At 37.0% G+C, this 14,906-nt stretch overlaps 1 protein-coding gene across 3 annotated transcripts in view; it reads right to left on the minus strand.

The window, feature by feature from the left end:
- SMIM14 (small integral membrane protein 14) overlaps window positions 1–12,565 on the minus strand; it is a 97,225-nt gene extending 84,660 nt beyond the window's left edge. The window contains exons 1-2 of one of the 3 annotated variants that reach the window (XM_037829621.1): window positions 12,326–12,565; window positions 6,267–6,354 (exon numbers count right to left, since the gene is read on the minus strand). The gene's annotated coding sequence lies outside the window, so the exon portion shown is untranslated. The other 2 variants (XM_037829620.1, XM_037829622.1) reach the window with 2 other exon arrangements.
- Window positions 12,566–14,906: the final 2,341 nt, after the last annotated feature.

Genomic DNA, 14,906 nt, shown 5'->3' on the forward strand with positions numbered 1-14,906 from the left:
CAAGCAATGAACAATCAGAAAAAAAAAATCAAGAAAAAAAACTCCATTCACAATAGCTACTAAAATAATCAAATACCTAAGAATAAATCTAACCAAGGATATAAAGGATTTGTACCCAGAATACTACAAAACATTGCTAAAAGAAATCAAAGATGACCTAAATAAATGGAAGGACATTACACATTCATGGATTAGAAGACTAAATATCATTAAGATGTCAATACTACCTAAAACAATTTATAGATTCAATGCAATCTTAATCAAAATTCCAACCTTCTTTGCAGTAATGGAAAATCCAATCATCAAATTTATTTGGAAGGGTAAGGAGCCCCTAATAGCTAAAGTCATCTTGAAAAAGAATAATGAAATTGGAGGATACATACTTCCCAATCTTAAAACTTATTACAAAGCTACAGTAATCAAAACAGTATGGTGCTGGCACAAGAACAGACATACAGGCCAATGGAATCAAACTGAGAACTCAGAAATCAACCATCACATTTATGGCCAACTGATTTTTGACCAGGGGGAAAGAACACTCAATTGAGAAAGAAGAGTCTCTTCAACAAATGGCGCTGGGAAAACTGGTTCTCCATTCGCGAAAAAAAAGGAGGACCCCTACACCTCACACCATATACAAAAATCAACTCAAAATGGATCAAAAAACCTTAATATAAGAGGTAGAACTATCAAACTCCTATAAAAAAACATAGGGAATCATCTTGAGGACCTTGTATTAAGCAATGGATTCTTAGATTTTACACCCAAAGCACAAGCAATTAAAGAAAAAAAAAATAAATGGAACCTCATCAAAATTAAAAATTTTTGTACATCAAAGGAAAGTAAAATGACAACCAACACAATGGGAGAAAATATTTGGAAACCACATAACCAATACAGGTTTAATATCCAGAATACATAAAGAAATCTTCAATTTAACAAGACAAACAAACCAATTTTTAAAATGTGCCAAAGACTCGGACATCTCTCCAAAGAAGATACATGAACAGCCACAAAGCACATGAAAAGATGCGCAACATCATTAGCAAATCAAAACACCAAGATACCATTTCACACTCATTAGGATGGCTGCTATTAAAAAAAAAAAAAGGACAATAACAAGTGTTGGAGAAGATACAGAGAAACAGGAACACTCATTCATTGCTGATGGCGATGTAAAATGGTGCAGCCGCTGTTCAAAATAGTTTGGTGGTTCCTCAGAAAGCTAAGGATACAACCATCATATGACCTCACAATCCCACTACTATCCAATAGAATTGAAAACAGGCACTTGAATAGCTATTTGCACACCAATGTTCATAGCAGCATTCTTCACAATTGCCAAAAGATGGAAGAAACCCAAGTGTCCATAAACTGATGAATGGATAAATAAAATGTGGTGTATACATTCACTGGAATATTTTTCAGCCAAAAAAATGAAGTCTTGATGTATGTGACAACATGGGTGAACCTTGAAGACATCATGTTGAGTGATATAAGCCAGACACAAAAGAACAAATATTTTACGATCTCAATGATTTGAAACAATTAGAATACACACACTCAGAGAGTCAGAATCTAGAATATGGGTCAACACGGAACAGGGTGGGGATAGAGAATGGGAAGTTAAGGCTTAAAATATACAGGGTTCCTATTTGCAATGATGGAAATGTTTTGGTAATGGATAGTGGTGATTATAGCATAACCTTTCAAATGCAGTAACAGCACTGAAATATATATATCTGAATGTGATTAAAAGGGGAAATGTTAGATTTTATCTATGGTTCAGAATAATTTTTTTCTTAATCTATAGATACACTACACAATGAACCCTAAGTTAAATCAAGGACTTTACTTAATAGTACAATTATAAAAATGGGCTGTCATCAGTTGTAACAAATGTTCCACACCAATGCAAGTTGTTGTTGGTGGGGTGGTATATGGGAATCCTGTATTTTATAATGATTGTTCTGTAAGCCCACATCTTCTCTAATAAAGAAAAAAAAGATTTAAGAGATATCAATCGAATGCCATGTATGGCCTGTGTTTGATTCCTGATTCAAACAAACCTAGTAAAAGACATTTATGGGACAATTAGGGAGCTTTGAACACTGATTAAATGACATTTAGGAATTACTAATTTTTAAAACATAACAATGCTAACTATCACACCTGAAAAGAGTCCTTATCTCTTAGAAATCCTAAGTATTTTCAGTTAAAGTGATATAATGCCTGAGATCTAGTTGAAAATAATCTTGCAAACAGAGAGGTGTATCTGAAATAAGACAGCCATGAGTAGAATAATTGTTAGAGCTGGGTGATGGGTACATATGGATTAATTATACTATTCTATCTTTTAGTACTAAACATTTCAAACATACTTAAATCATTTTTTAAAAATACGTTTTTATAGGAAAAAAAACAAAAATCTGAATCCCCTTCCCCCGATACCACCAAACTTAAGGCTCTTCCTGAGAAAGCAAGGTTGCATTAAATCTGGAGATTCTAAACTTTAGCTTCCTAAACTATGCCCAAGGATTAAAAAGCAAAACACACACACACACAACTAATTCAAAGTCAGAGAGTGAAAACTCTGTCTTTCCCTTGTGATTTTAGGAAGGTAATTTAAAACAAAAATCACCTTTTCAAATAGCCAGCTGAAACTTCATAGTAATCAAGGATACAAAAATTGTTTCAATTTTAAGAATAAAAATTAAAACCCACAGGAAAAAGTAAAATACAAAGTAACCATTTAGAAGGCATGAAATTTGTTTGTATAAGACAGAAAATATAGATACTGGTCAATAAATTGGGGAACTCAAAAGAAGCATTCTATGCATTTTTATCTCTAAGAAGCATCAAGTCTCTTCAATAAAGTTCCTTAAACTAAGAAAGTATAACATATCAAAAATTGCTGGACTGTCCCTGAGCCTAACTTGAGATTGTTCCTCTCTATTCTTAAACTTATTCCCAATTATTTCACAAAGGAAATCACTCGCCTCAAAGTATTTTTTTACCTAGAAATATCTTTCTGACCCCAAACCTCATGCCCCAGAGGTTTTAACCCCGTAGCCAAATGGAAAACTGATCAACCAAAACAGCAGAGACATCCCAAAACTCTAGCTACCTCTTTCATATTAACAGGGAGAACAAAATATCTATCAATTGCAATAAGACTATTATTATTATACTACATACTAAGATACTATTATAATAAGTAGTTGGATGAATTACCCAACATCTCAACATAATGAGATGTTCAAACCACTCGTATACAATACTTTCTGCAGTATATTCAAAATCAATTGCTTGATTCTTTTATTAGAAATGGGTTTCATACATAGTCATACCTAATAATAGTTTACATTTGCCTATAGCTTTACTAACTGCTTTCCCATACTAACAACAGCTCTTCTAACATAGTCAAAGCAGGAAAATTACTGCTGTTTTTAAAGCAAAGGAAATAAGTTCAGAGAAGCTAGCACATCTAACTACGTGACAGACTTTGGACAGGAAGTTCACATTGCAAATTCTTGATGGGATTCATTCAACATCTGCCAGACATGACCAGTCAAGCTAAGGACATTTTTTTCAACTGTATGAAGACAACTTTAGAACAGTACAGAATTAAAAAACCATCAACTAACTTCTTCTTACTAATAATATACTTTTCATTTTCTTAAACTATATTTGCATCTCTGATGAAAAGTGGGCAAGAAAAGGATGCAAACAAATTCAAACCTGTCAAATATTTGTTAAAAATTGTGCTTATAACACCTATGTCAGGGAGAAAAGTTGAAAGAACCCCAAATAATGCCATTTTCTGTGCTTAGAAGTTAAAACTCCCTGAATTCTATCATGACCAATTTTTAAAATTCAAATGAATGACCAAGCAATTATAGTTAAAAATTCCTTATAATTCTCCCTAAGCTAATCTTTTATAGGGTGATGACCTTATACTTTTCTCCATCTAGAAGTAGCTATTTACAAAAGTAAAGTACAATAAAACTATCTCTAAAATCCTTATAAAACACGTTTTACAAGATAACAAAAAGCCTAAAGCCACATTTTCAAAATGCATACTACACAAAAGGAAGAGCAAAGAGCAGGCTGGGAAGAAAGGGTGATGACAAAAGTTGTTTCCATAGAGTGGAATGGGATAGTACAGAAATGAAAAAGTCAGTGTGACCAGGGTGCCTGTGTAAGATATCACTATAAATCAGGTACAGATTAGAAGATGCCAAGTCTTCATTTATTCATATTTGCAACTTCATAAGTGGTACTATTACAACTTTGGAAATGCAACAGTCCTTGCCCACTCATTTAAAATAGGAAGGAACTGAGGTCCAGAGAACTTCCCTGACTTGGTCACACACCAGTTCACAGGAAAAGGTCAAACCCATGTCTTCTGACTCTTACTTCTTGTTTCCTTAAAATGATACTACCTAAAAAGTCCTCAGACGACTAAATAACAGACAGAAGAGTTCAGAGGGGGATATAGAAGGAAAAAAAGGCAGCCCCTACCTCCAAGAGCTTGCAATCAAGTTACTAATTATAATATAATATTAATACAGTTACCTACATGACCTCTCTGATCACCCTCTCTACAGTAAGTTCGAAAATCAAAGTAAAGCAGAACCCCTTTTCTCCATAACCTTCTATCCCATTGCTACTAAAAGCTTAACTCTGAAATGTAATCAAGAATTTCCTCATCTCCTTTATTCCTCCATTTCTCTGAAGCACAACTGTGTTGAAACCCATCCCCATTCCCAAGCTGCCACCACTTTTCTGGAAATTCTCCATTACTATTACCCTAATTACCTATCTCTTCTTAGACATTACCTGCTCTTTCCTCGGTGACCTTTTTTTTTCCTTGCTTATATTGATCACACTATAGGAATCGCCTCAGGCAACATTTTAAAAAATTATATGTTGAGACACCATGTGCTAATAGAAAGAATATATCTTGGATAAATGATTCAAGTTATGGCATGACTTAGAAGCAGATAAATTACCTAGCCGCTCTGTGACTTCAGTTTCTATATCTATAAAATAGGAGTGATAACTGAAAATATTCATTTTAAAGGGCTGTTGGGAAGATCAAGTGAGAGTACTTTATAAAATGTAAAATGCAGTGGGCCAATTCAAGTGTCAACCCAAAGTTCATCTTTGTGTACTGCCTTGGAACATAGTTTGTTTTATGCCCCTGGGGCCACAGCTATCACTCAAAAGAGAAAGAGAAGAAAATCTTCTATTCTGAATAATCTTGGTTCCTCCCCTACTAATTTCCTGTCCTTCCCTGGCAGTACCTTACTATCCTTCAATTCAAAACACTGCACCTAGTCAAGGTCCAGGGTTAAAACTTGTAACAAAGGAAAATTTTTCAATTAAATCATTGTTTATATTTAGGATCATAAAGAAAGGTTCCATACTCTGGAAATGTTTTCTAAAATTTCTACTCAAGAATACTTTTAAGTCATACTCTGAACTAAAAATAAAAATTTTTAAACTCAGAAAAAAAGGTCACATTTTTCATGTTAGAAACAGAAAAATTCAACAGATATAAAAATTCCATATGAAGCAATCACAAATCAAAGTGGATATGTTACTTATAAATGATAAGGAAGCAGTTTTTAATAGCCATTTTACAAAATATTGGTGTGTTCTGAAATCATGAGGTATATCACAAGAAATGTCACTAGTTTGTGAATTATATACAGCATTAAAAATTTAGAGTGGAATCAAGGCTTTTTCTTGATGTCATCACTCTCAGTTACTTGCTTGCCTATATGAATATGATTTTTTAGGAGCAAAGAAGCAGTTATACTGCTTTCTGAACCACTCATGTAGCTCACATCCTCTCTCATCTATGCTATAGCCTAGACAATATAGCTGTACACAAAAGCACATAACTGCCATTCATCATGACAGGGAAAATGCTTAAACCACTGTGACAAAGAAAGCAATATTATTAATAAATGAAACTTGAGTAAACACCACAGTTTTTTTTTTAAACTCTGTTCAAAATTTCAAGCAAATCAGTTTCTTCTACAGTACCTTGCTAATAGTAGCAAAGCAACAAAATACACACTACGTAAAAAATAAACTTGTTTATATTCCATATCATAAAAAGAGTATGTTGTAAGTTAAAACATGATGGCAGCCAGAACACTGACCACTAAGTCTGGTGTATATACCATGAAGATGCTTCCCTCAACCTTATTTGAAGCTTCTTTATTAGCTGTTAAATGTTGATAGCTCTGCACCTGTAATACTTGTCAATGAGTGCAGTCATGCATAAACCAACTTCATTCTGTATTTTACACAGCTGAGACTCATATCTGTGTTTTGGACCTAAAGACAAAAAAAAAAAAAAATAGGAAATGAAAACTTAATATGCAAATAAGCAAAGAGAAGGTAACTTTCTCCAAAACAACAGAACCAAAGCTTAAAATGCAACAAACAAAATAGAAGCCCTACTGTAAACCTAAAAGAAATGGTTGTAGTTTAGAAAACCAGAGTTGAATTTCCAAAGAGTTAAATTCTTTTATTTTAAAAGCAATATACATTTATGAATAAAAATTCAAATTTAAAGTTAAAAGGTACTCTCTTCTCATAAGAGGTAATCTGTTAACTTTCTAGGCATATGCAAGTATATATGTTGTAATACTTGTTGAATTACTAAAATTGCTCCACTTATCATTAAAATATCTTTAATATTACTTCTTTTAAAAATTAGATCCTCACATTATTCAGTGCCTGAGTTAACTATTTAAAGTCATCATTCATCACAATATTATTTATAATGGTGAATAATTGGAAACCACATTCATGCCCCAAATTAAATGAATGCTTCAAGTATATCACAATTTATTTAAAATATCTCATAATATGCAGCCAGTTAAAATCATGTTTAGAAAGTGTCTAAGGCCACGTTAAAAATACTTGTCATATTAAATCAAAATAATCAGGTTACAAGCTTATGTACATATTATATCTCATTTACACCAAAGATGAATTTAAAAATATGCACATAAGACTAGAAGGAAATATGCTTACAGCGATGGCTTTTGAGTGAGAGGATTAGAGATCTGTTGTTGTTGGCTTTATATCACTATCCTTTGCAACTTTTCAATAATAAGCATATCTTACTTCAAAAAAAGACAGGAATAACTGATTAAGGTTTATAGACCAAAACAATTCATGAATGTGTTTCTACTACATATTCTGATAGATAAAATATGATTCTATAGGGCAAAACTATTAGCGAAGCTGTCGTAACATAAACATGAACTTTGGGGTCAAGGGCAAACTGGATTTGAATCCCAATAATACCATTTATTACTTGGGCATATTAACTAACTTGAGCCTGTGTAAATTAGAGACAACCAACAATACCCAACTTGCAGGCTTGATATGTCAGAATAACATACATAAGGAAGATAAAAAGTAACTGTTAATATTGCTATCTAGGCAGGTTATTATTTTTAATCTCAGACTTGAATTCTTTTCACCAGTCTTTCAAAATGACTTTGAATAGATCCAAACTGTTCTTTCCCCTGAGGCAGCATCTACTGATATGTGCCCAACTAATGTAAGAAACAACCTTTCATATGGTTAGTAGTTGTGATGTGGGCCAAAACATGAATATGCACATGAAAACACACAAAAAATGTGCATTAAAATAAGACAGTGCCAGACCACGCTAGTAACTGCAGAAGTTTTACATTTTACAATTTTAAAAAATCCTAATGTTAGTCACAATGTTAACAAAAAACAGTTGGAATTACTTAACATTTCTCCAAGTTCTTTACAACACACACACTAATTATCACTGTCATCAATTTTAGACAATTTAATTTTATTTCCTGTATTGCTTTTTGTTCTAAGTCTTATTTATATGGAAAAATAATTATAAATAGTTCATTTTAGCAATGTACTGTTCTTTATAGCTACAGATTAAAGTAGAGACTTTCCTTCATTTTTTTATTCTATCAACAAACCTACTGATTGCCTAAGTGGTCCTCCCTGTCCTCAGAAGCCTCCCAATCTAATGGGCCAAACAGTCACAGATAATTAAATATGGAAGGGGATGTGACAGGAGACACTATTTACAAAAGCCCTGGGGTGGATAAGGAAAGAGCTCTGGAAAATGTCATGTGTCATGTGTGAACTCAGCCTCCACAGATAAACAGGGAGTCAGCCAGGCTTAAAGACTGGGAAAAAAGAAAGATAACCGCTTTCTGAAGTCCCCCCAAAATCAATGGAAGTCAAAATTAACATTTTTTAAATTCATCCAGAAAGGGGTCCTGAAGTGAGAAATATCTGCAGTTTATGATGATCCAAAAGTAGTCCAACAGTAAAACATTCAAGTCAATGAAAAAACGCAGGAAGAACTCTAAGAGCAATAAGAAAGCGATAGATGGGTTTGGGGTATAGGAAACGAAGGTAATGCACAAGGAGAAAATATTTCCAATTTATTTTAAGCCCAGTATGCTCTGAGCAAGTAATACAACAAAGCAAGACCCAGGAATCCTTGTAGAATGTTTCTTAAGGTCATTGCACTGTCATGCACCTCCGGGCAAAAAGGCCAACACCGGACTTCATTATTTCAGGGTTGGAAATGGGACAAACACAACACTACCTTAGCCTTAATAAGAACATGGCCTACCATAACTAAAGCACTGTGTACAGTTATGAACAGTGTAGTCCAGAGGCAGAAGGGTATAGTAATTAAGAAAACAGTCAGTCTAGGATGCAAATCCAAGTTCTGCCATTTACTATGTGTAAGTTCCAACATCTGTAAAATTAGAGTAGGAATACATACACCTCAGAGTTGCTCTGTTATTAAATGAGAATGAGTAAGAGTTCTTAGCACAGTATCTGATACATAGTGTTTAAAAAAATGTCAGCTTTCATTATTATTAAAAGCAAGAAACAATATCCCAGAGAAACCATTAAAATATTAATAGACATTCTCAATCTTTAATGTGCATTAAAATCACATGAGGGGCTTGTTGAAAACGCAGATTCCTGGGAACCATTCCAGGGATTAATTCTACAGGTGAGGTAGAATGTAGGTGATATGGGACAAACATCAAAAATCATTAAAATAAGAGAATCAAGGCACTGCCCTATTAAAAAAAAAAGACTGAAAATGAGAGTTCTTCCTTAGGAAGAACAGGTCTAAAATAGACAATATATGTTTAAAAGGAATACAGACATGTTCACCAAGTTGATGCATTCAACCAACATTCATTGAGCACATACTATGTAGTGAAAAATATAGACTATGTCCTCATATTCACAGAACTTGCTTCCTAGTGTAGGAAACAGAAATTAAAAATAAGGGAATTTCAATAGTGATCAATGTTGTGAAAAAAATAAAGTAGGATGGAGACATAATTGGGGGCAATCTCCTTGATGAGGCAATACCTAAAGTGGCCTGAACGACATGATGCAATCTGCCACAGAAAGGTCTGGGAGATGAGTATTGAAGCCAGAGGGTATAGCAGGTGCAAAGGCCCTCAGGCAGGAGACAGTTTGGAAAGTTTCAGGAACAACATGCCAGTGGGGCTGGAACACAGGAAGAAACTCGATGTGGCCAGGCTTCAGGGTAGTGGACTAGGCATAGACACAAGGTGAAATAGGAGGAAAGCAGTGCCCTGTACATAGTAAGCCTGGCAAACCTTGGAAAGCAGTTTGTGTTTTATTCTGAGTGCGATGGGAGGTTTTCAACAAGGGAGTGTCCGTCTGATTTACATTTCAAAGGATCTCTTAGGCTGTGGTAACAGAAATGCACTGTATTATTCCAAGTGGAAGCAGGGAGACCAGGAGGTCGTTACTGCAATAGACGAGGTGGGAGATGGTGTAGTCTGGCAAGGTAGTTGCCAGTATGGATGGTAAAAAGCGGACAAAATCTAGAATATACACTGAAACACTGCAGCTTACAGCAAATCAGAGAAAAAAAACTAAGCCACACAGTAATAGTATCTAGGACTCATTTCCAAAGATACAGAATGAAAATAGAGATTTAAAGGTTTTAGGTAAGTTTATGAGTAATGGACTCAAAATGGATTATTAGCAGATTTACGATACTTTGATATGTACCTGTCTTTTGAAGTTGAAGTTTAAGAAGACATTTTCTACCATAGTAAGTTTTTTGGGTGCCGCTGGTAAAGCACTGGACTAAATAGGCACACACTCAAAACCCAATGTTAATAAGCATATTAAGTGTTCTATAACTCTTTCAGGACCTTCGTGGGGGGGTGGGGGGGAGCTGAATGCAGCCATGGACAACTGGTCTGCATTCAGAAGCAGGATACCTAAGAAACAGAACTAAATTAATTAGCCTGTATCTGAATCAAACTACTAAATTCACAAAAAACTCTTTCCTTATTGGCAACTCAGGCTATTCTGTGCCTGCTTTCCAAAGAGTTAAGCAAGCAAAGCCCTACTTTACCACACAATACATAGTAATTTCTTAACTCTTACAATATCATCGTAGAGATTTGGAAAGAAATCTTTTGAAACAAGTTTAACAATCATAATTTACCATAAATACTATGAATATTTTCTTAAAGTTAAGGTCAAAAAGTACCTATCTGCAAAACTTTAAATTTTGTTATTCAAGAAAGTACTACTATGTGAAAAAGCAGGTTACAGAAAAGCATATGCGGTATAACATGTTTGTATAAAATAAATAACTGCCAAAAAAAAAAAAAGTCTGTAAGTATATAAACTAATGAAAACATTGTGGTGGTCTCTGGGAGGCAGGATTATTGACTTATTTTCTTCTTTTTTGCTTATCTGTTTTCATCTACATTTTCTCCATTTATCACAAATTACTTCATGTAAGCAAAAATATTCAAAGTTATAGGTCAGCATAAAAGGTGACAGCCTAAAAAGACAAACCTCAAGAAAACAAATACTTTCCTTTGACTACATCAGCAGTATTCCAACTATGGTTTTATGAGGGAAAAAAAATAGCAATAGCATGCACAAGAAGAAATTTGTTAACAAAGAGGTCCACGTTATACCAGAAGGGCATATTCTTCAAGAACTAGTCTCAATCATAATAAACACTTGTTTTTCTTCCGTGCTGTTTACCACAGAAACCCTTCAATTAATGAGTTCTCTGGGAAAAGTGTTCTTTAAACCAAGTTAGGACAAAAAGGAGGTTTGGCCTTCCGGTGTCTTTTTAGTGCTACCGAGAGGCGAGGACAGTGGCAGGGCACCGGGGCAGTTTACACTACAATAATCTGCACGGCCAGTCACCTTAAGTGGAAAGGAACCTAAGCTTTCTGCAACCTCCACAGCACCGGGCAGCGAGAACCTAAGTGTCCTTTAAGACCAGAATGCCTGGTAGGCCGTTCGCCTTTGAAATTGTTTTTATAGCTGCCAAAGGCTTCTGACAATACAACACAAAAACTGGAAAGTCACTTCTACAAATAGATATTACGTGCGTAAAGCTCTTCCGACCCTCTTAGAGCAAAGCCAAGACGTTCCATTTGAAGGGTCACATTCTCACATTTGCAAACTGAGGCAACTGAAAACATCCTACTAACTCTTCAACTAACACACACCATCTTGGTTTAACATTGTGATACACGTATAAACAGTTACTTTGGAAAACTTCGGCTTTAAAGAGCAATATGGGACTTCAGGCACAGCGAGTTAACCATTTTATCGCACATTTATCTGCTCCAGGAAGAAAAGCCTGCTACCTCTTTACTGTCAGCCCTGGTTCCACTTACTGAACAAACAGAAAAAGGGAATCCTTTATATTCGCAGCACAACAGGGGCTAAAAAGCTCCAGCGTTCAGAATGACAGGTTTCCTGTTATCATCAATCACAACAAAAGACGCATCCTAGTGACTTCATCATATCCAGAAACAGCTCAGTATCAAGAAGTAAATGTTACAGTGTGGATTTCAGGGTTTATGGATTTTTTTCCAGCTTTGAGTCTCCCTCTTCTTTTTACTCCATTATAAGCCTCCCCTAAACTGACGATCTTGCCCTGAAAATAAAAACCATCCGTAGCTACCATCGACTTTTCTGCCAAGCCCCGACTCTGGATTCCTTGCAGAGAAAGCCAAAATTGCAGGCTCTCTGCCCCATTCTTCGCCGGAAGACGCAGACTCGGCAACCGTGGGCTTCTCCGGGTGCAAAATCGCCCGACAGAGGAACCACCGAGCCAGACAAGCAGTCCCCCTCTGCCGCAGCCGCCGCAGTCCCCGGAAGCCTAAGGAGCCAGACCCAAGAAAAAACCGGGGTGAGGGGAGGTGGGCCGGCAAACGGCAGTGGGAGAGGGGGAGACACTCACCCGCCCAGACAACAACCGATGGGGCGGGGAGATTAGGGACCGGGGCCAAGGCTCGGCAGAAAGACCGCTTGGAGCCTCCAGAACGCTGCGGCCGTTCCGGATGCCGCTGCCGCTGCCGCTGCTTCTTGGCGCCGCCGGCTTCCTCCCCCTCCTCTGTTTTGATTCGATTGACCACGTCACTCTCAGCCACGAGACCCGGATCTGCCAGCTCCCGCGAGCGGCGGCGCAACAGACAGCAGCCGCTCCAAACCCAGGTGGCCCTTCTGTCGAGCATGCGCGCTCCCCACGCCTGCCCACTGCGTCCGGGAGGCGGGGCCGTTGGGAGCTGCTACGGCACTCGCTGCACGCTGTGCGTGAGGGCGCGGAGCACCCGGACTTCAGTTCCGGGTGTGAGGGGTGGGGCCGAGGAGCATTATTAGGGGTAGAGGGTGCGGCGCGCGTCAGTTGAAACGGTCTGCGTAAGGAACCTGTGTTTCGTCTGAGGTGGACAGTGTCCTCTAACGTGCGTCTCGCTTTGCCTTAGTTGATGGCTTTCCTTGACTACAGCCTTTAAAATGCCGAGGTGGATGTGAGGATGGGCACAAACTGATGTCTGCTGAGAAAAGGTGGCCCTGTAGAGATTGTGCATTTCATCAGTCAGGCACAGTTGAAACTTGGCGATCGGGCATTTGCTTATGTCCAATACTGTAGCTATTCATCCCACTTACCCTCTCTAATATTTTTGCACTAGGAAAGCTGGCCAAAATTAAACTCAAGTGTTAAAGTGACGATGTACTAAAGATGACTCGCTGGCAGGGATATTGGTGAAGGGGGAGGGGAACGCTGTTGTCAGGCAGCCAGCCCAAGTCTTCGTTGCTGTGGTCTTAGAGAGGAGTAAAGATGCTGTTGGTGGGATAAGAATCTCACTTACTTTTAGATCAAGATGATGCTTCCCACTCCCCCATTCTGGCCTCTGTCTCCCCGCTAAAACTTTGGGGCCCAGGAAAATGTCCCAATTTGGCAAGGCTTAGGACTACTCTAGTTTTTTTAGTTCCATGAATTGACAAACTGGAATTAAAATGGTAACAGTGGTTAACTGAAACTGTAAGTCCCGACGATTTCACAAAGGTGCCTCTTTGGCTATCCTGCAGGAGAGGTGAAAGTTAACTGTAAGAAACTTGTCTTCCTTCCTCTGACTTGATGAGCTTTTCACTACCCAGACTTCTGCCTCAGCTATTTGGTTAATCACCCCTCAACAATCTGAGTCACCTTCAGCAAATTTGAATAATCTGCAAGGGCTTTTTAATTAAAGTGAATATTGAACACAGGGAAAGGTTGCTAGAATCTTAAAGGTTTCCGGTAAAACTTGAAGTGCTTCCTAGTTAGTTAACAGAGATTACAAGTAGGGAGAAGAAAGTCCATCTTCCTTGCCCTTAATCTGCAATCCTGGACTCTATACTTATTCAAAGTCAGCTAGGTTGAGATGTAATCTAGTGCCCTAATGAAGTTCATGGGCAACAGCCCTGTAGCAGGTGGTAGGCTTTAATCTGTGGAACTTTAAACAGAAAATATTGTATGCTTGAGTGCACCAGTGTGAACATAAGTATTACATTGGCTGTTTGAGAGCACAGCTGCTGTTTAAGAGAACAGTATGATACGAAACTAGAACTGTATGGGTTCTTGAAGAATTATCAGTACTTCATGAGTTCAGGAAAATCAAGATATTAAGATACTTGCTAAAGACACATTAAAAAAATCATACACCATGACCAAGTGGGGTTCTTTCCAGGCATGCAAGGATGGTTCAACATAAGAAAAACAATCAATGTATTACAACACATTCACAAGTCAAAAGGGAAAAATCAATTGATCATCTCAATAGATGCTGAAAAAGCATTTGACAAAATCCAACATCCCTTTTTGATAAAAACACTTCAAAAGGTAGGAATTGAAGGAAACTTCCTCAACATGATAAAGAGCATATATGAAAAACCCACAGCCAGCATAGTACTCAATGGTGAGAGACTGAAAGCCTTCCCTCTAAGATCAGGAACAAGACAAGGATGCCCGCTGTCACCACTGTTATTCAACATTGTGCTGGAAGTGCTAGCCAGGGCAATCTGGCAAGACAAAGAAATAAAAGGCATCCAAATTGGAAAAGAAGAAGTAAAACTGTCATTGTTTGCAGATGATATGATCTTATATCTAGAAAACCCTGAGAAATCGACGATACAGCTACTAGAGCTAATAAACAAATTTAGCAAAGTAGCGGGATACAAGATTAATGCACATAAGTCAGTAATGTTTCTATATGCTAGAAATGAACAAACTGAAGAGAAACTCAAGAAAAAGATACCATTTTCAATAGCAACTAAAAAAATCAAGTACCTAGGAATAAACTTAACCAAAGATGTAAAAGACCTATACAAAGAAAACTACATAACTCTACTAAAAGAAATAGAAGGGGACCTTAAAAGATGGAAAAATATTCCATGTTCATGGATAGGAAGACTAAATGTCATTAAGATGTCAATTCTACCCAAACTCATCTACAGATTCAATGCAATCCCAATCAAAATTCCAACAACCTACTTTGCAGACT

Source organism: Choloepus didactylus, chromosome 3 (genome assembly GCF_015220235.1).
Source record: "Choloepus didactylus isolate mChoDid1 chromosome 3, mChoDid1.pri, whole genome shotgun sequence".
NCBI lineage: Eukaryota > Metazoa > Chordata > Mammalia > Pilosa > Megalonychidae > Choloepus > Choloepus didactylus.